This window comes from Bubalus kerabau, chromosome 16 (assembly GCF_029407905.1).
Source record: "Bubalus kerabau isolate K-KA32 ecotype Philippines breed swamp buffalo chromosome 16, PCC_UOA_SB_1v2, whole genome shotgun sequence".
Taxonomy (NCBI): Eukaryota; Metazoa; Chordata; class Mammalia; order Artiodactyla; family Bovidae; genus Bubalus; species Bubalus kerabau.
Window position 1 is genome coordinate 39,042,746 of NC_073639.1, and position 22,322 is coordinate 39,065,067.

General features: G+C 39.9%; 1 long non-coding RNA gene across 1 annotated transcript in view; it reads right to left on the reverse strand.

Annotated features, from left to right (window-relative positions):
- Positions 1–1,455: 1,455 nt before the first annotated feature.
- Positions 1,456–22,322, reverse strand: part of LOC129630141 (uncharacterized) — a 45,008-nt gene continuing 24,141 nt past the window's right edge. The window contains exons 3-4 of the long non-coding RNA XR_008703555.1: positions 2,333–2,463; positions 1,456–1,804 (exon numbers count right to left, since the gene is read on the reverse strand). This is a non-coding gene — a long non-coding RNA (uncharacterized LOC129630141). The remainder of the gene's footprint in view (positions 1,805–2,332; positions 2,464–22,322) is intronic.

The following is a 22,322-nucleotide window of genomic DNA, read 5'->3' on the forward strand; positions in this document are numbered from 1 at the left end:
GTATTCTGGGCATGACCCCATGGAGTTTCTAGCCAATAGCTAGTATTAACTAACTAGCCAAGCAAGTTAGCGAGCCTTCAGATGGTTCCACAGTCCAGACTTTGAGCCATTCTAGCTGATTCTGAGTGGAGACAAGATGTCCCCACCGAACTCTGTGTAAATTACAGATTTGTAAGCAAAGTAAATGCTATGATTGTTCTGAACCAGTAAATTTTGGAGATCCTAGACTTACTACAGTTCACCTTTAATTAGTACTTTTACCAGTTCCCCCATATAGAATTTTATATTATTATTATAATCAAAAGTTTAACTCCATTTCTCTCTCTCTTTTATTGTGCTATTGTCATATATTTTACTTCTATACATATTCAAATCCCCACAAGATATTATAAACCAGTCTGTATTCATTTAGATTACCCACATACCTTTCTGGTGCTCTTCATTCCTGATGGTTCCATCTGAGATTATTCTCTTAAGCCTGAATAACTCTATAGTATTTGTTAACATAGACATCTACTGGTGATAAACTTAGCTTTTCTTTGTCTGAAAAGGTCTTAATTTTTGCCTTCTTTTTTTGAATAATATTTTTATTTTGTACACAATTCTAGGTGAGAAGGTAGGAAGGATTTTTGTTCTTTTACATTTTCATGCCATTCCATTTTGTTCTGATTTCCATCGTTTCTGTTGTAAAGTAAGCACATGCTTTATTGCTGCTTCTTTGAAGGTAATGTGTGGGTTTTTTGTTTCCCCCTCTGAGTGCTTTAAGATGCTTCCATTTGTCTTTGTTATTAGCAGCTTAACTCTGATGTAGCCAAGTGTGGTTTTCTTTATACTTTTATTCTACATGAGGCTCATAGCATAGCTAGATTCTGCAGTTTAATGTCTTTTGTTAACTTTGAAACATTTTTAGCTAATATTTCTTCAAATATTGTTTCTGAACTATCATTTCCTCTCTATTTCCAGAACTCCAATATGCATGTTAAACTGTATCATTATTCTTCATATATATATCTCTTACACTCTTTTTTGTATTTTCTATTTCTTATTCTCTCTCGGCTTCAAACTATAGTTCAGTTACTTGTTTTCCAGTTTGCCAGAAGTTCTCTGTTCTGCCATATCTAATAGAATCCAGGTTTCTGTTGAAATTCTTCATATTTTATTCTGTTTTATTGAACCCATTTATTATTTTAATTTTAAATACTCTGTCTGATTACTTCAATATCTTCATTATCCCAGGTTTATTATTATAGTTATTTTTAATTGTGGCATTTAGTTATTTGATGTTTTTTAGCCAGATATTGTGGATAAAAAAATTGGAGAGGTTATATTAATAAATGCTGTGATATTTCTCCACAGAAAATAGTTTTATTCTAGTAGGTATATAAAATACAGAAGGTGACTAGTGAACAACCACATTTGAAAAAAGAGGTTGGATTCAAATCTTTTATTCATGCTACCTTATTATTTATTCATAAGACTGATGAAATAGCAATATTAAGTAACAGTCATCGAGTGCTTTTTACATGTTAGGCACTGTTCTACTGGCTTTACATGGATTTTCTTAGTTAAGTCCTAGGCTTTCTGGGTACAGTCACCATCGTTTTGATTTTACAGATGAGGGAACTGAGAAAATGAGGATCTAAGTGACTAGTCCAAGATCATATGGATAGTAAATGGCTCCTTTGGACTCGGAGTCAGTGCTTCCAGCTCCACCCTTCTATTCTTAACCACTGTGCTCTGCTGTTCTCATCATTCCTTGGAACAGGCATCATGTTATAAATGGGAGAGGCTGATAAACCATATTCTTAGGAGAAAAACAGAAAACGAATTCAGTGGTTATTTTTGCTGTTGTTTGGAAAAATTAATGAAGCGATACTTAAGAGAAGTGATAAATCTGGAGAAATAAAACCAAAGAAAAAGATAACTTTTTAAAACAAAGGAATAGATTTAATTCTTTGTAGATTCAATAGTAGAGAGTCATGATATGGCCAAGAGTAGGCAGTCAAGACAAGCAGGTAACTTGGAAGATCAGAGACTAATTACAGTAACAAAGTTATTGATATTTTGTGTATAGGCACCCCCCACCCAATATTTTCCCTTGTGTTCTTGGTGATGGTTCATTCTAACCAGAAAATTTTAAATTACAAATTTAAATATTTGTTAAACAAACAAAAGAAAGAAGTAATATTCTAATATTAAGAGCTCATATAGTACACCTGTGGTTAATTCATGTTGATGTATGACAGAAATCAAACCAATATTGTAAACCAATCATCAGTCAATTAAAATAGATACATATTTTAAAAAATGAACTCACACAAATTTCTCTTACCCATGGGAGTCAGAGGGTTGGTCCCACGTAATGGAGCATGGAACAGTCTCTCCACTAGAGGGCGTTGAGGTTTTGTCTCAGTTTGGTGAGTGATGGCCTGGTTTGATATATGCTTATCCTCAGAGTTTGACCTAAATTAGTGAAGGATTTAAAGAAAGATCAAAATTAAAGATATAATTTATCTAGCACAATTTGAGGGAAAATGTATAGAAGCTGTATTATTATTTAACATACTTTCTTGGTAAGTAGTTATTTATGTTAATAAAAAGTCAAGAGTTTCACTTAAAACTAAATCTGACACTATTCAAAATGTAAGCCATGGAATATACTATTTGAAGATTTTAAAAAATGGCTAAATTCCCCCTCCAACCCAATTTTGAAGACATTTAACATTTTTCTCTATCTGAGGTAAGAACCCAATTATTTCATGAAAAAATGACTAAAATGGGACTCACTAGACTGTTGACAATGGTTACTTCTAGGAGAGGAGAGTGTGATTAGGGAGAGGGTAAAGATGTCTACATTTTATACACCATAGCTGTGTATGAGGTAAAGTTTTATGAACATAAAGCTTCTAATTTAAAGTTTTTAAAATGCAATTGCATTTAAAACTTGGTTAGGAAACTATTATAAAAATGAATTGGAAATATAAGTCAAGGGAATCCCTTGGTATTCTTGTGCTTAGGACTCTGTGCTTTCGCTGCTGAGGGCCCAGGTTCAGTCCCTGGTTGGGGAACTAAGATCCTAGAAGCCACAAGGCGTGGCAAAAAAAGAAGAAGAAATATAAGTCAATATAACCTGCTTAAGGATTTACAAATACACTGTTCAAGTAATATTAATAAGCATCCCACAATACAACATCAAAAAGGAAGGAAGGGCACTGTTACGCTGTTTACCTTAGCGTCTCTTGGGTTGTGTGCTGGATAATCATATAGACTCTGAACTCTTGCAAAATGAAACATTTAATTTTTTCTAGCTCCAGTTTAGAGTGGAACACTTTTTTTCCTTCATGCTTAACAAAAGATTCAATAACACAGTTCTATAACACTCAGTTTGGGGAAAAGCAACATACAAAAGAACTAACTCAGTTCAGTTCAGTTCAGTCGCTCAGTTGTGTCCAACTCTTTGTGACCCCGTGAATCGCAGCACGCCAGGCCTCCCTGTCCATCACCAACTCCCAGAGTTCACTCAGACTCACGTCCATCGAGTCAGTGATGCCATCCAGCCATCTTATTCGCTGTCGTCCCCTTCTCCTGCCCCCAATCCCTTCAAAAAATGAACACTTACAGTCAAAGTAAATTATGTCCCAGAATGGGATCCTTTAACTTTAAAATTACAGGGAAACATATAGGTGCATTGGTTACATTGTTGCCTTCTGTCATTTTATTAGAAATATGTAAATACCTTTTACTTCTCTTAGGAATATATTGTGGATAAATCAAATATCAAACCATATAAAATATAAGAAGTAAAACGCTATAAATGCGAGTAACAACCTCATACTATCACTGGCTAACACTCTTGAACTACTGTGTTCTGAGAAGTGTCTGATGATGGGATGGAAACTGTGTCAGGGCCTTCACGTTTTCACTGCTAACCCAAGCACTACGGCCATCCTTCCTGCCCAGAGAACTAGAGTTAAAATATCTGTTCTCCAACCCAGCAGGGAAATGTCACAGAGGCATCTAGCCTGAGGACACAGAGCATGTAGAAAGAGAATGTTTTAGGAATACTAATTATCAAGATAGAATTTAAAAAACAAATTTCAAACAACCAGATAAACAGGAGGCTAAGTTGTGTGGGGTTTTTTTTGGAAACAGAGATAGGGCTCTGATGATGGAAGCAACAGGTGAGAATACTGTGGAAAACACACTCTGGAGAAACCAGTAAAATCCAGACAATGGAAAAAAAAAAAAAAGGTAATCTGATTTGAGCAAGATGAGAGACCATTCTCTTCTCTATGGCTGGCCCAGGGTGTGTGTCTGTGTGTGTGACCCAGTCACTGTACGTGAGTAATAGCACCTTTCCCCCAAGTGTGTATTTTTGGTAAATTTGTAGTATGAAACTATGCATAACTTGCATATTTAGTCATTATTTCTCAAAATAAGTTCAGTCTTCCTCCAAGTCTTTTTTATTTACTTATTTATCTTCTAGGAAATGTAGGTTAAAGGATACCATCAAGCGTCTGAAGTGGGTCAACACAACCTAATCAATGCAGCCAAAATTCCTCACCCCAACTACATAAAACATAATAAAATGCATCTGATAATGGATTTTTTTTTTCTTCTTTGGTCTGTATATGTTAGGTGTTGAAAAACCAATTCTTATTCTTAATGTCCCTGAATATTTTCTACTTATTATTTCAGAATTATATTGTGGCATTCTTCATGTCATCCTTTTTCTTTTGTAAAGAAATTCAATTATTTAGATTAATTTAGAAATTCAGTATAATGACCACTCTTTCTCATGCTGTTAATCCATGTTTAGATTTACCAACCTTTCAATTGCTTTGGAAAATTTCTAGATCAGTAATCTTGCTTCTATATATTCTTTTGTTTGAAACTAGAAAATCTGAACGCTGCTTAGGAGGGCTGACATCCGTGAGTGAGTAAAACAGGTGATGCGATCATGGAATGTGGTTTGGAGGACAGGGAGGGTGCAGGGGGTTCAAGCATTCCCTTCCATAGTTGGACAGGATTTGGAGTATTTCTGGCTTAGATTATCAAGTTGGAGTCCTTGTCCCTATAACAAACAATTAACAGACAGAGGGTACACCATAGAAAAAAACAGCTATTTTCTAATCCTCGAGTTACCAGTTGGTCACTTTGGTCATGACAGCTACCTTCTCTGGGCTTTCTATTGCAGCATATACAAAAGGTAGATAAGAAAACTATCTATCTAAAATGTACTCTTGTACTGTTTGAAACCCAGATGATAAGGGAAAACAACCTTTATTTATGAAATATGTGAAACCCACAAGTAATTAACAGATACTATGCATTTACCACTTAGATTTGAAAGATGTGAACAATCTGCTGAAACTGGCACAAATCTCATTTCATATTGAAAAATAAAACATTACAGATATAGCAAAAATCACCCCCTTGCCTTAAGTATCATTTTTACCTCCCTTCTCAGAAGTTCTTGCATATGTTTGTGCCTTAACTATAACAAGTATGTACCTCTAAAGTTATAAACTATTATTTTGGGTGTTTTGAACATTTCATGATAGCATATATAAATATCTTTTGTCAGCTTGATTTTTTTACTTGACATATTGTTGAGATTTATTTACATTGGTACATGTTAATATTGTTCATTCATTTCAACTGATCTATAGAATTCTGCTATGTGAACAAGATATTTCTTTCTCTAATGGAAGTCAGATGGTTTCCTTACTTTTACTATTAGGAACAATACTCTAATGAACATCTTTATATATTTCCTTCATGCATATGCATAAGAACTTTTTTAGGATAGTCACTGTCTTAGTTAGCTTTGGCTGCTGTAATGAAATATTGTAGGTTGAGTGGTTTAAACAGCAAAAATTCATTTTCTCACAGTTCTAGAGGCTGGAAGTCCAAGATAAGGGTGTTAGTATGGTTGGATTCTGCTGAATGCTCTCTCCTTGGGTTGTAGATGGTCACTTCTAGCTCTATTCTCACATGGCAGATGGAAGGAGAGGTGAGATCCTACCTCTTCTCATCCTATCAGTTTAGGGCCCCACCTTAATGATCTCATTTTACCTTAATTACTTACTAAGGACCCTACCTCCAGATACAGTCCCGTGGGAGTTAAGGCTTCAACATATGAATTTTGGGCAAACACAATTCACTCTATAGTAGTCATCTAGTAGTAAAATTGTTGGGTCATATGAACTCTGCATCTTCAACTTCTCTAGATGTTTCCAAATTGATCTCCAAAGTGGCTATAATAATTTACACACTCTCCAGCAAGTATACAGATGAAGGGATATTTCTAACTAAAAGAACTAAACAATCCCAAATGGAACATAGAGCACATCATCTTTTCAAATGATAACTTCTTTTTCCTGTTCCGCCAATATCTGGAAAGTCTTCTTCCAAGCAGCTCTCTATTGGCCTCTGCAAATCAGCTCTTTTGTTTGTAGTCACGGTACTACATGGAGTGGTCTGTCCTCTTTACTTCCAGTATAAAAACTGCTGACCTTACTCTGTCTGGTAGAGCTTCACTAGGGGGCAATGATGTAGAACAGAACTTCTCAATGGGTTCAAAGTGATAGCTAGAGTGTTTTCCCAGAGAAGCCAGGTCTTGTCTGGGACAAATGGAACAAAGAGAGTTTCAAATCCATTGTAGTGCAGCCCCTCAAGCTCCCAATCATCTCTGATTCCAGCTATAAAAAACCAGTATTCTTTGACATTCACATCCCTCCACCCCACAAATAAGATATCTAATTTTCCTTAAAAATGGTTTGAACAGCATTGGATTCCCTCCCTCTCATTTACTCTGTCACTTCTCATCCCTAATTTAGCATCTTGCTTTCTTGTCTCTTCAGCACTCAGAAGACCTGTTTTCCTTTTGTTAATGTGATTCCTCCTCACACAAGCACAGGGAGGTTTTACTTGCTCCCTGAGGTACAAATGTGTGAATTGAGAAGAGTCTGATTAGAGAAAGACATGGTTTTCTTATGTTTCAATCATGCAGACAGTCTATGAATCAAAGGGATTTTTCAGAGTGAGTTAAGCAATCTATTTTCCTTCCCGTATGTGTCACCATTTTTCTGGAAACTTTTAGTTATCAGGTAAAACTTAACTTCAGGAGGTTCTCTGACAGCTTAATCATGTTCTACGCTGGATCCCACAGTGAAGCCAGAAAGCTGAAAGTGTTTGCCATTCTCATTTCCATGGCAACTGTCCGAAGGGCCAAATATAGGATCGCTGTTTTGCTGTAGGACCAGCCGAAGAAAGAACTGAGTGGTGAGGAAACCCCCTTTTAGTCAGAAACTCTTCTTTAGGAGGTCAAAGAGGTCAATTGAAAAATTAATGGAAAAGTACCAAACCATACCTTTACATGTATATTTGTAATGCTGTATTGTTCTTAACTAGGGAATTTTACACCTGTGTCATAATGAATCCATTTTCCTTTCACCGTCCCTTGCTCCCTTTTTCCATGTCTGTTAGTCTATCCATTTTTTGTTCTTTCCACCTTAATGTGATATTCTCTCTAACCCAGAAGGAACTGGACAAGTATTTTAAAATGAATACATGTACCAGCTATGAATAATCCCATAATATATGTGGCTCTCTAAGTGATGAGCCAATAAACGCCTGTCCAAGGAGTGCCGTGCAGACTCCCTGCACCACCTGAGTAACAAGAAAGCTTTCTTAGCCCGGCTAAATGTGGGGCAACTGAACAGTTTCCAGTTCTCCTGACCTAGATGTTGATTATTTATTCTCAAAGACCGAGTTTTTAGAGCATTTCTCTCATATTCAAGTAAGATTTTTTTTTAAGATAATCTACCATTACCTTTGGTATGAAATATCAAGAAATCACTATAATGCCTCCGTTTGTGAAAGAAGGAGGAAATGTGTCTATGCCACACTGTTGGGAGATACATATAATACAGACAAAAAGACTTGGGTTTAAGGTTGTTGCCACCTTCAAAGGAAAACCTGAATATTTCTGCGTATCAGATTATTTGGCTTTTTATGGCCACAATCTTAAATCCTACTCCCTAGGAGCTCTTCTATATAAAAAGGATCTTAGAGTTTTATTTACATATTTACAAAAATAAAATATATACAAAATGTGGCAAATAAACATCATTTTTATAGTTAGAAATTAATTTGAGACACTGGTCTGATCGTTATGAGGACACCTCTTTTAAAATCACTGAATAACTCATTAGAATCCAGTCATTCATCAGCTCCTTTATTAGGGTCAAGAGAAACAGAGAATTAAGGCAGTTATCTATCTAGAATGAAACTCTGCATACCATTGCAACATAATTGTCTCTTTGATGTGTGTTCTTAGTTCTCATTTATTATTTCCTAAGTACTCATTTATCTGGAGAAGGAAAGGGCAAGCCCACTCCAGTATTCTTGCCTGGAAATCCCCGTGGACAGAGGAGCCCGGCAGTCTACAGTCCATGGGGTCACAAAGAGTTGGACACAGCTGAAGTGACTGAGCACTTACTTATAAAGTTTCTTTAGAGTTGGCCCTCCATATCCATGGGTTCCGTATCATTCACAGATACAGCCAGACATGTATTGAAAATATTGGGGAAAAATAATTCCAGAAAGTTGCAGAAAAGGAAACTTGAATTTGCTTCATGTGGGAAATACTTACATAGCATTTACATTGTATTAGCTTATAAGTACCCTCGAGATGATTTAAAGTACACAAGAGGGTGTGCATAGGTTATACGCAAATGCTACTAATGCCATTTTACATAAGGGACTTGAGAATTTGCAGATTTTGGTATCCAAGGCTTGGCGGGGAGGTGGTGTCCTAGAACCAATCCCCTAGGGATACTGAGGGATAACTATATATCGTTATTCACAATGTATGATAATTTTTAAAGTACACCCTGTAAACTCTGCCATTATTTGTTAAGAAACAAGTTCTGGAAGGAAGCTCCTATATAAATGGATGAAAAACATAAAAACCTGTTAAGAGTGTGGCACAATTTCTCCCCAAGTTCTCCTCAATCAAGCTGTCAGCATGAGGAGCCACCTTCTTAAGGGCTCAAACATTAAAAAAGGAGCTGTATGCACATAATCCCTATTACATTTTTGTTGATTAGTGTATGCGTGCTCAATCACTGAGTGTCCGACTCTTTGCAGCCCCACGGACTGCAGCCTGCCAGGCTCCTTCATCCATGCAAAAATACTGGAGTGGGCTGCCATTAGTGTATACATACTTATAAATGCATATATATGCATTCACACACTTATGAGACAAATCATCTGGATCTATGGGTTCTTGGTTTCATTTTGCTTCCTTGGATGCATGTTTCTTTGTCCTTGGAGCCCCAAAAGGGCAGGGTGTTTTACTTTTGTCTGTTAATATTGTTGATAGTAACAATAAGAAAGTCCTAGTTTAATATTGAAATATTTATTAGTTGGTGGTTTCTTCATATTTATAATACATTTCAGGCTCTCTAAACAGCAAGAGAGATTTTCCTATGACTTGTAAACTATCACTATAGTAGTTTGTCTATAATTTGTAAAGAAAAGAAACAGGTGAAAGTTAAGCAGTGGTAACCCACTCCATTACTCTTGCCTGGAAAATCCCATGGACAGAGGAGCCTGGTAGGCTGCAGTCCATGGGATCGCGAAGAGTCGGACACGACTGATCGACTTCACTTTCACTTTCATGCATTGGAGAAGGAAATGGCAACCCACTCCAGTGTTCTTGCCTGGAGAATCCCAGGGATGGGGGAGCCTGGTGGGCTGCTGTCTATGGGGTCGCACAGAGTTGCACATGACTGAAGCAACTTGGCAGCAGCAGCAGCAGGGTAACGATGGCATCCCTGCTTCCCCCCAAAGCCTCAGAGAATGGACATCTCAGGAGAGTGCGTGTTGGTGTCTGCACTCTCTAGGGGCTGCCTGACTCTGGAAGCCCACCCTCCTTGGCTCCCTGACAGCTGGTGGCTCATGACACTGGAGCACTCATGGAGTGACCAAAAGTACTGTTAGGCTCTAGACACATCCTCTCTTTCTATAATTCAAAGAGAGACATATTTTGATGTGTTTTAAAGAGAACTGAGTCACTTCTGTAACTGAGGGGTGCAGACAGGTATCTAGTTGCTGGACGCATGGAGCCAGGATCAAATTCAGCCTGAGCTTTCTCTCCCTTGCTTGTCCCTGCTTCTCTCAGAATGTTTGGGCTCTCCTGCAGCAGAGCAGATGAGCTGCTTCCACACAGGGGAAGATCAGCTGCCCATGGCACCAAAGCCTCCTTTCTCTACCTTCCACAGAGAAGGCTAGGACCTGTACAGTTGACTGGCTAGAGGTGGTAGCTTCTACGGGCACAGCTTGAGGGGTGGAGATGTTAATCCTAAACCACTCAAGAGTGTGTAAAAGGATGGCATTCCTGAGAGGGTTTTTAAAGTGCTTTTCAGGGTGATCCTGCCACCCTGGCCTTGGGAAGCTCAATTCAAATCCTCCTTCTTCTATGAAATCCAACCAGTCCATCCTAAAGGAGATCAGTCCTGGGTGTTCACTGGAAGGACTGATGCTGAAGCTGAAACTCCAATACTTTGGCCACCTGATGCGAAGAGCTGACTCATTGGAAAAGTCAATCTTTCCCTGATGCTGGGAAAGATTGAGGGCAGGAGGAGAAGGGGACGACAGAGGATGAGATGGTTGGATGGCATCACCAACTTGATGGACATGGGTTTGAGTAAACTCTGGGAGCTGGTGATGGACAGGGAGGCCTGGCGTGCTGCGGTTCATGGGGTCGCAAAGAGTTGGACACGACTGAGCGACTGAACTGAAGTAAAGGGAATTTACACCCTCTCTCCTCAACATTAAAGAAAAGTACTTTTATTTCTTCTAACTCCCTTCTCCCAGGTGTTTGATAAATGGTTTTAGATTTGTATCTAGGAGCAGTGGTGTGGGCTAGGAAATATTTTTATACATCTGACATGGCCTTAAGACCATCTAGTCTACATTTATTGAATACCTATAACCTGCTGGAGGCTGCACCATGTACTGAAATCAATAAAAATAAGATTTGGGTTTGCTGTCAGAGAGATCACAGCCTCATGTAGTCATCTTTGAAATGTAAAAATGGACTCAGGCGATGAAGGACTCTCCTGCATTTCTTAAATTCATTCTCATGGGGAATATTGCAAATCCTATAATTTTACCATTTGAGAGTCAGTGCTCTAGCTTTAAGCTTGTTATACTATTAAAATCTCAATGTAGTTGGGATGAAAAAAAAAAAAAATAAAGTGCTTTTCAGAGGTCCTCAGTTGACTCACAAGGTGACCTCACTTAGTCTTTAAGCTCTTGGCTCAGGATAATTCTTATCTAGAGGTGCTCCTGCTGCTAAGTCGCTTCAGTCATGTCCGACTCTGTGCCACCCCATAGACGGCAGCCCACCAGGCACCCCTGTCTCTGGGTTTCTCCAGGCAAGAACACTGGGGTGGGTTGCCATTTCCTTCTCCAATGCATGAAAGTGAAAAGTGAAAGTGAAGTCACTCAGTCGTGTTCGACTCTTAGCAACCCCATGGACTGCAGCCTACCAGGCTCCTCCATCCATGGGGTTTTCCAGGCAAGAGGACTGGAGTGGGGTGCCATTGCCTTCTCCATCTAGAGGTGAGGTGTCACCATGTCCTTAACAGATATTTGGACCATATGTAAGACATGATACATAGATTTAAACTCATTTTAAAAAATACCAGTTACATTAAAGGAAGGCTAGAAAATCTCATCAGATCAGATCAGATCAGTTGCTCAGTTGTGTCCAACTCTTTTCGACCCCATGAATCGCAGCACGCCAGGCCTCCCTGTCCATCACCAACTCCCAGAGTTCACTCAGACTCATGTCCATCGAGTCAGTGATGCCATCCAGCCATCTCATCCTCTGTCGTCCCCTTCTCCTCTTGCCCCCAATCCCTCCCAGCATCAAAGTCTTTTCCAATGAGTCAACTCTTCGCATGAGGTGGCCAAAGTACTGGAGTTTCAGCTTTAGCATCATTCCTTCCAAAGAAATCCCAGGGCTGATCTCCTTTAGAATGGACTGGTTGGATCTCCTTGCAGTCCAAGGGACTCTCAAGAGTCTTCTCCAACACCACAGTTCAAAAGCATCAATTCTTTGGCATTCAGCCTTCTTCACAGTCATGACCACTGGAAAAACCATAGCCTTGACTAGACAGACCTTTGTTGGCAAAGTAATGTCTCTGCTTTTGAATATGCTATCTAGGTTGGTCGTAACTTTCCTTCCAAGGAGTAAGCGTCTTTTAATTTCATGGCTGCAGTCACCATCTGCAGTGATTTTGGAGCCCAAAAAAATAAAGTCTGACACTGTTTCCACTGTTTCCCCATCTATTTCCCATGAAGTGATGGGACCAGATACTATGATCCTCGTTTTCTGAATATTGAGCTTTAAGCCAACTTTTTAAAAAAACTTTAATACATTTTTATAGTTAAAATATATGACTATCATAGTATGTTTTACTGGTTATAAAACTGATAGGGAAAATGATAACTCACATTTTTTATATGTATACATATAGCTCATGAGGTTCTTATTAGACACAGACTATGGAGAAAAATGGCTTTCAATAAATTTAAGAGGGAAATTCTAGTAATAAATAGAATGGCCTGATGTCTATACTAAATAATTTGGTTCTTTGGAGGAATGAGGAAAAAATAAAGTTTTAACTGAAGAAAAGACTAATGTTAGGTAAAACAGTGATCTTATTGAAGAATGTCCAAGTTCTCTCAGAAAATGATGTCTTGAGTTTGTGCTAGAGTAAGTTGGTATGCTCAACTACTGCACAATTGCACTCATCTCACACGCTAGTCAAGTAATGCTCAAAATTCTCCAAACCAGGCTTCAGCAATATGTGAACCATGAACTTCCTGATGTTCAAGCTGGTTTCAGAAAAGGCAGAGGAACCAGAGATCAAATTGCCAACATCTGCTGGATCATCGAAAAAGCAAGAGAGTTCCAGAAAAACATCTATTTCTGTTTTACTGACTATGACAAAGCCTTTGACTGTGTGGATCACAATAAACTGGAAAATTCTGAAAGAGATGGGAATACCAGACCACCTGACCTGCCGCTTGAGAAACCTGTATGCAGGTCAGGAAGCAACAGTTCGAACTGGACATGGAACAACAGACTGGTTCCAAATAGGAAAAGGAGTATGTCAAGGCTGTATATTGTCCCCCTGCTTATTTAACTTACATGCAGAGTACATCATGAGAAACGCTGGGCTGGAAGAAGCACAAACTGGAATCAAGATTGCTGGGAGAAATCTCAATAACCTCAGATATGCGGATGATATCACCCTTATGGCAGAAAGTGAGGAGGAACTAAAAAGCCTGTTGATGAAATTGAAAGAGGAGAGTGAAAAAGTTGGCTTAAAGCTCAACATTCAGAAAACAAAGATCATGGCATCTGGTCCCATCACTTCATGGGAAATAGATGGGGAAACAGTGGAAACAGTGTCAGACTCTATTTTTTTGGGTTCCAAAATCACTGCAGATGGTGATTGCAGCCATGAAATTAAAAGACACTTACTCCTTGGAAGGAAAGCTATGACCAACCTAGATAGCATATTCAAAAGCAGAGACATTACTTTGCCAACAAAGGTCCATCTAGTCAAGGCTATGGTTTTTCCAGTGGTCATGTATGGATGTGAGAGTTGGACTGTGAAGAAAGCTGAGTGCCGAAGAATTGATGCTTTTAAACTGTGGTGTTGGAGAAGACTCTTGAGAGTCCCTTGGACTGCAAGGAGATCCAACCAGTCCATCCTAAAGGAGACCAGTCCTGGGTGTTCATTGAAAAGACTGATGCTGAGGCTGAAACTCCAATACTTTGGCCACTTCATGCGAAGAGTTGATTCATTGGAAAAGACCCTGATGCTGGGAGGGATTGGGGGCAGGAGGAGAAGGGGACGACAGAGAATGAGATGGCTGAATGGCATCACCAACTCGATGCACATGAGTTTGGGTGAACTCTGGGAGTTGGTGATGGACAGGGAGGCCTGGCGTGCTGCGATTCATGGGGTTGAAAAAAGTCGGACACGACTGAGCGACTGAACTGAACTGAAGTTGGTATCAGTTGAAGTTAAGATTAGGGAGCCATTAAATCTCTGAGTTCTGAACTAAGAATAAGTTAATGTATTTTTATGTGATTTTTAAAGAAATGCAATATACATATGCTTTTAACTACCACTTTTAGTTTCTCCAAAATCAATTTTTATGTCCCTCTTCTAACAAAATATAACTACTTCTTTCCCAAGAAAGAACTGGAGATTCTTCCAAAAGATGAGTCATTGTGAAATGTAAGCATTTTCCTTTCAAGACACAAAAAGAAGCTGCTTTCAAGAGTGCCCAGGTTTCTTCAGTTGGAATACAGGAATAATTTTGCAACAGAAATAATGAACAGAAGGGGTTGGGTCTTAGGACTTCTAAATGCTAGCTCCCCCTGGTCCCCTTTAGCTATCTGACTGATGATGTCTCCAACAAGGATCAAACCAAATGAGTGAAATTAAGCACTTTTTGATCTGCACAAGCATTTAAACAAATTTCCTTGTTATAAGATTTTGGGTCATCTGTGATGGAGACCCCATCTTAGGTATAAGACTGAAGTGGCATTTCCTGTTGCCTTTGCAAGTATGAAACAAGAGCACAGTAGGTTCAAGTGTGTCTGAGAGGAAGAGAGAGAAAGAGAGACTGCAGAGTGGACTCCAAGTCCATGAACTCAAACAGTCTTGTAGGAGGAGACAGGGCAGAGAAGCAGTGTGTGTGTGCAGTTGTGTGTGTGTGTGTGTCTGTGTGTGTGTGTGTGTGTTGGGGGGAGGGGTATTCATCGCCTTTCAATACAGTGACCTTGTTTAAATTCTACCACATTTCTTCACTGTACTAGAAAAATGATAGTATCAGTTAGTTTTTTCAGTTCAGTTCAGTTCAGTCGCTCAGTCGTGTCCGACTCTTTGCGACCCCATGAACTACAGCATGCTAGGCTTCCTTGGTCATCACCAACTCCCGGAGTTTACTCAAACTCACGTCCATTGAGTCGCTAATGCCATCCAACCATCTCATCCTCTGTTGTCCCCTTCTCCTCCCGCCTTCAGTCTTTCCCAACATCAGGGTCTTTTCAAATGAGTCAGCTCTTCGCATCAGGTGGCCAAAGTATTGGAGTTTCAGCTTTAGCATCAGTCCTTCCAATGAATATTCAGGACTGATTTCCTTTAGAATGGACTGGTTGGATCTCCTTGCAGTCCAAGGGACTCTCAAGAGTCTTCTCCAACACCACAGTTCAAAAGTATCAATTCTTCAACATTCAGCTTTCTTCATAGTCCAACTCTCATATCCATACATGACTACTGGAAAAACCATAGCTTTGACTAGACAGACCTTTGTTGGCAATGTTTCTGCTTTTTAATATGCTGTCTAGGTTGGTCATAACTTTTCTTCCAAGGAGCAAGTGTCTTTTAATTTCATGGCTGCAGGCACCATCTGCAGTGATTTTGGAGCCCCCCAAAATAAAGTCTGTCACTGTTTTCACTGTTTCCTCATCTATTTGCCATGAAGTGATGGGGCTGGAGCCATGATCTTAGTTTTCTCAATGTTGAGTTGTAAGCCAACTTTTTCACTGTTTCACTTTCATCAAGAGGCTCTTTAGTTCTTCTTCACTTTCTGCCATAAGGGTGATATCATCTGCATATCTGAGGTTACTGATATTTCTCCTGGCAATCTTGACTCCAGCTTGTGCTTCATCCAGTCCAGCGTTTCTCATGATGTACTCTGCATATAAGTTAAATAAGCAGAGTGCAAAATACAACCATGACGTACTCATTTCCCAATTTGGAGCCAGTCTGTTGTTCCATGTCCAGTTCTAACTATTGTTTCTTGACCTGCATTCAGATTTCTCAGGAGGCAGGTCAGGTGGTCTGGTATTCCCATCTCTTTAAGAATTTTCTACAGTTTGTTGTGATTTTTTAGTGCATTATAAACCCCATCACAAAATTCAGGGGCTTAAAAACTACATGACTCATGTGTCTGTGAGAGCCAATATTCAATGCCTCTTAAGCCTGGGTTCATTTCCCTGTCATTCCATTGTTCAAGGCAAATAACATGACTAAATCTAAGGTCAAGGGATGGGAAAATATACTCTGCTCCCTTAGAGGGAAGAATTGTAAGGTCTGTGGCAAAAGATATGGACACAGGAAGGTGTAGTGAATGGGAGGCAGTGATGCAAGCTACCACAATGGTCACTGATACAACAAACTTAAATTAGATATAGATACTGCTCCTTCAGTCCTAAAGGAAATCAGTCCTGAATATTCACTGGAAGGACTGATGCTGAAGCTGAAACTCCAATACTTTGGTCACCTGATGTGAAGAACCGACTTATTTGAAAAGACTTTGATCCTGGGAAAGATTGAAGGCAGCAGAAGAAGGGGATGACAGAGGATGAGATGGTTGGTTGCCATCACTGACTCAATGGACATGAGTTTGAATGAACTCCGGGAGCTGGTGATGGACAGGGAAGCCGGGCGTGCTGCAGTCCATGGGGTCCCAAAGAGTTGGACACGACTGAGCGATTGAACTGACTGCTCTTTAAAAACACAGGTATCTCTGTGAATACTTGGGGGTTTTGGATCAGGGAGAGGAGAGCAGGGCAAATTTTTGAGTGGCATGTCTTCCAAACGCACAATACCTAAACCTTCCATTTAAAGATTCAAGACTCCCTGAATCTGAGAGTATTTTAAAGCATTTGATCTAGTGGTCCTGCAGAGGAGCTGGGGGCTTCAGTCTCCATCTCAGATCTGTGATAAAGAGAGGCAGCCAGGAACTTTTTCATCAAGTCAGATTAATGGGAGGTGGATGTTCAACAGAGGCAGGAACACCTACGGGGTAAGTACCTAAGAGAAATAGCTACACTTTCTTAGCAGCTTTGAGGAGCCTCAGTTCTTAGGGGATGTCTTAAGACGGGCCCTGAGGTGCTACAGATATGCCTCTGTCTCACTACCTTTACCAGGATCACTTGAGAGGAAAAAAATGGTTTGGTGATGATGCTGACCTTTTGTTCGGAAGAGCATATAAATACAAAAGTTTTCTATTTTCCTAAAACTCTCCTGGATCTTGTGCCAAATGACCCCATCCCCCCAATCTTTCCCTCTAGTACTGGCTTCTTTAATAACATTTCAGCATGGTTTAGTTTTACAAATTTCAACCTATTTTGATTATTAGCACAGTCTAATTCTGGCATTTTCAGATTTAATCCTATTCTCAAACCTGATTCAAAGTTCATCTCCTTCCTCCAGCTTAGGCAAGATCTGCCTGAAGGGACCATGGCTCCATCTGTATCCATCTCCTCCTCCCTCTTCTAGCTGCGTTTCAAGTGGGGGTGGGAGGGAGGGGCAGAGTTGCAGACCTCTTCTTGATTGATTATGACTACACTTCTGTTCAGTGTCTACATAGCTGATGAAGAGGCCCCAACATCCCTTGTAGACGTGGTGGGGAGGGAGCTTATTCTGGTGCAACTCGCTTAGGCCCTGGCCAGGTCTAGCCGTCTATTCTCAGTGACCCCTAGTTGTGGCATTTACTTCCAATGCGTGTGCCTCTTTGCCATCATCCTGCTCTCCAAAACGCACCTATACACACACTGCGGGCACTACCCCAAACCATAACCTTGGTTTTCACCTTTCACAAACTGTGAGGTCAGCAGTCACATGGGATCCATCCTCTAATGGAAACGGACAGGTCACAGGTAGAGTGGTCCTTGGATGTCACTATGCCCTCTCTTCCCAAATCTCTTTGCCCCTATTCAGATCACATACTGGTCAACATGTCAACTTTTGAACTAAATTCCATTATGGGAATAAAAATGTTGGTTCTCTCTTCCTGCAGGCCCTCAACCTTTAGAAGAAATTCTTTTTTCCCCCCTTTCCCTTTCCATTAGCTCTGAGGAGAGGAAAAGTCACACTTTCCTCCCTCTGAGTCCTCTTAGTTGCCAGGGAACGGGGTTGTGGGGAGGGGAGCAGAGGTGGAAGGTGCATCAGACATGTGGTGGGAGCAATTCTGCTACCTGAAGCTCTGGCAGAATGTGGTTGGCTCCAGGCAGCAATCTGATTTTAAAACATGGACATACTCACTGAATATGGACTTTTGGCTAGAACACCCATTGCAGTCCAGGGACAACAGGCAAAGTCTTGTCATATGTCTTATTAGCTTTGGAATCAGGTAAAACTTGTTTCAAAACTGGGCTCTACTTTCTATTGAGTCTCATTTTCTTCATCTGTAAAATGGTGTTACTAGAAACCATTTATTGTGATGATAAAACTAATGAATGAATGTCATTTGGCTCATACATAAAAGGTGTTCATTAACATTATCATTTCTCATCATCTCATCCTCCATGTCCACCTCCCACACCTTACTTGTGTCAGGAGAGTGTACTCTCCCTGGTTCTGTCTTGTCTCAACAAAAATTTGAAGCAACAGACATTAGAGCCCTTAGCATGTCATAGCTCTCAGACAGACCGTGTTATAGCTCTCGGGTCTTGGACAGACCGTGTTATAGCTCTTAGATCAGTGTTACAGTTCCGTGTTACAGCTCTATTTTATTTAGAAAATAGCAGGAAAATACATCCTCGAGGCGTGGGGGGATGCCGACCCAAAAAACGAGAAGAGGCAGAGAGAGACACAGAGAGAAAGAGAGAGACAGAGAGCACATGAGCGGGGGAGAGAGAGCCCCGGCCCTTTGGCTCCTCTTTTTATATGTTTTTTTCCTCCACCCTGGGCCTGCCCTCTGTAAATTGGGCTAGCCAGGAGTGCTGTTTGTTCTACCTGAGGTCCTCACTGTGGTCCTCGGACCTTCCTTTGACCTTCCTTTGTTCTATTTCCTGGCTTTTCCCTTCCTTGTCTTTTAGCCACCGCCATTTTGGACTCCTGTTTCCTATTCTAACTACCTAACACTTGCAACCACCTCTGCGCATGTGTATATCTGTGTAAGTGAGTGCTCAATTGCTCAGTCCTGCCTGACTCTTCTTTATACATGAACTGTAGCCTGCCAGGCTCTGCTGTCTATGGGACTTCCCAGAAAAAAATACTGGAGTGGGCTGCCATTTCCTCCTCCAGGGGATATTCCCAACTCAGGAATCAAACTTGCATCTCCTACATTGGCAGGTGGATTCTTTATTGCTGAGCCATCAGGGTAGCCCCAGTACATCTGTATAGACAAATATAAATGTATATGTATATAAAATCTATGCCTTTAATGTTTTTGCCCCTTGAATCCATGTTTTGTTATTGGTGCAGAAAAACATATTTGGGACATAAATTTTCAACATTCAGTAGCAGTAGTCCTATGTTCTTATATGACTCATCAACTCATAAGTTACAAGGGTAACAGGTATGGACTTCTACTTCCTGCAGCACATTTGTGTAGGTGTATTCTTACCAGAAATTCTTACCCTCCATAATGCTATCCAGTCATTTTGGTCTCTGTTTCTACAGAAATGACTAGGATGAAAGAAAAGAAAGACTAAAACAAAGAAATGTGATTGTTTTTATGTCTTACCATCAGGATTATTGCTTTAGTTCAAGTGAGACAATTCAAATGAAAATAAACAAATTTGAATAAAAAAGTTTTCATGCTGATTTCTAGACTGAATGGGGTTTTACCTGATAACATCTACAAAGCAGAATATTTACCCTCAAAAAATATCAGCTGTACATAATCATAATCATTACTCATGATTTCACACCCTCAAATACGGTAGCTTTTAGGAAAACTCAGTAGGTTGACAGCTTTTTAGGATATTTGGGTTTTATGTTTAGAGAAAGGAAAGGTAGCTTAATTATTCATTCAAAAAACATGTGTTAAATTACAAAGCTAAAGAGGCTCTGTCCCTCTTCTCCAGTGCTTCAAAGTGTAGAGCTTAGTCTAACACAGGAGAAAAGAAGTAAATTTAAAAAGAATTAGAGAAATCTTGATTCATCACTTCTCAAAGTCCCTGTGAAATCTACACAATGTTGTCTTTGTACTGACAATGTTACTAGGGTAGTCTATAGAGCATTTGGTAGAGACAGTGAACTAAAATATGGAGACCAACTATGCTTACGTTCTACTTTCATTTACAAGTATATATACACACAGAGACCTTAAAAGTAACTGGAAGAGAGGCAGAATTTGTGTTTGATTTCATTATTAGATAGAGATTACATGAAGATGCACTCATAGCTATGGCTGATTTTAACTAATACACATGGCTATAATAGTTCTGACATACCAGCAAAATAATTCCATGAGTTTTACTCACACATACAGATAATGGCCAAGGAAGCAAAGTAATGGGATGTTGGAACTTTAGGGTCTGAAAAGTAGCTTGTCCAAATCTCTCATTTTACTACAAAGGAAATTTAGGTCTTTGATTGTCAGGAAAAAATGTAGACATTTAATTAGGAAAACAACATAGCTGGGTGTCCTGTCTGATATACCTTTCCAGGTCGTCTAGTTCTACAGCGGTCTAAGACTAGTCCTGGAGCTATGTAATAGCTCGGTACAGGTGGCTCACTGGTATAAAGAATCTGCCTGCCAATGCAGCAGGCATGGATTTGACCCCTGGGTTGGGAAGATCCCACGTGCCTCGGAACGACTAAGCCTCTGTGCCACAGCTACTGAGCCCATGTGCTGTACCTTATGAAGCTACGCACAGCAACAAGAGAAGCCATGGCAATGAGAAACCCGGGCACTGCAACTAGAGAGGAGCCCCCGCTTGCTGTACCTGGGGAAAGCCCACCTGCAGCAACAAAGACCTTGCACAGCCAAAAATAAATAAATCTTGGGAAAAAAAAAAGATGAGTCTCATGCACACTCAGGTTTGAAAATGATTGTTTCAGAATCATAAAATACTCTTGAGACTATAACAAGGAAGTTGAAACACGGATTACATGGGCAAGAGGGGAAAGCCCTTTAACCCTGAACTAGTTTGAATTTTCACAGGGAATGACCCATAGAAATATACCCTAAGCCCAATGGTATAATCGCTTCAAATGCAGGTATAGTTTAGGCAAGATTATCTCTATTTAATTTCCAGAAACTACCTGAGAGTGTTTTCATATAGTTCTCCAAGCCCAATAAAGGTCTTACCTTCAATGATATTTCTAACAATTACTGCAGAACCCAACCAAAGCAGCCTTTCCTTCAATAAGGAAGAATTAAGGTCAGCATCCTTCTCTAATGGAATTAACCAAGAAAAATTGCAGTTCTTTGAGACTGTGTTTGTTTGTTTGGTGAGCCGGTGGTCCAGTGACTGGGACCCTGTGTTCCCAATGTAGGGGGCCTGGACTTGATCCCTGGTCAGGGAACTAGAGCCCACTACTGCAACTAGGAGTTTGCATGCCACAAATAAAGATCCCTCATGCTGCAACTAACGCTTGGCACAGATAAATAAAGAAATATTTTTCAAAAGAAAGAAAAAAATCTTTTTAAACATAAAAACTATTTAAAAACACCTTTTTATAAAACATTATTTCCAAGAGAGATAATGCCCAAAGTTCACCCACTGTAAAGTCAAACAAACTTTTCTGTGACATAAAATGTTATCCTTACAGAAAAATGTAGGAAGGCAAACTGTCATTCCTCAGGACCACCCCAGGTATGGGAGTCAGACAGATTATACGGCAGAGCACTCTGAATGCACTTCTGGTCTTAACAGCTTTAAAAACATCAGTATGATATTTACATTAATCAGATTACAGAATACTTGTACATCAGAGTAATTCAAAATGCTCCTGCCTCTCATGTCTATGTGCATCCAGACTGGCTCAAGTATTGAAGAACCAAAACAGATTCTGTACAGTGTCAAAAGAAAATATCGTAACCATTTGATGAAGAGAAAAGGAGGCACTGTTGAAACAAAATGTTGAAATAGAGCTTGTAACAAAACTGCCTTTGCGCTTGTTAAGGTAACCCAGGTGCTTCCCCTACATCCCGCTTAGTGGTAACTGAGTTCTGTTCTGTGCCTCATGCTTGTCACTGAATGCGCCAAAGAGAAAAATTCGTCATGGCCCTCAAGGAACCTTCACGTTAGTTTAACAGTTATATTGATGAGCTTGTGGATCTATTGAGCTTCCCTGGTAGCTCAGCTGGTAAAGAATCTGCCTGCAATGCAGGAGATCCCAGTTCAATTCCTGGGTCAGGAACATCCCTTGGAGAAGGGAACGGCTACCCACTCCAGTATTCTGGCGTGGAGAATTCCATGGACTGTATGGTCCATGGGTCACAAAGAGTCAGACACAACTGTGTGACTATCACTT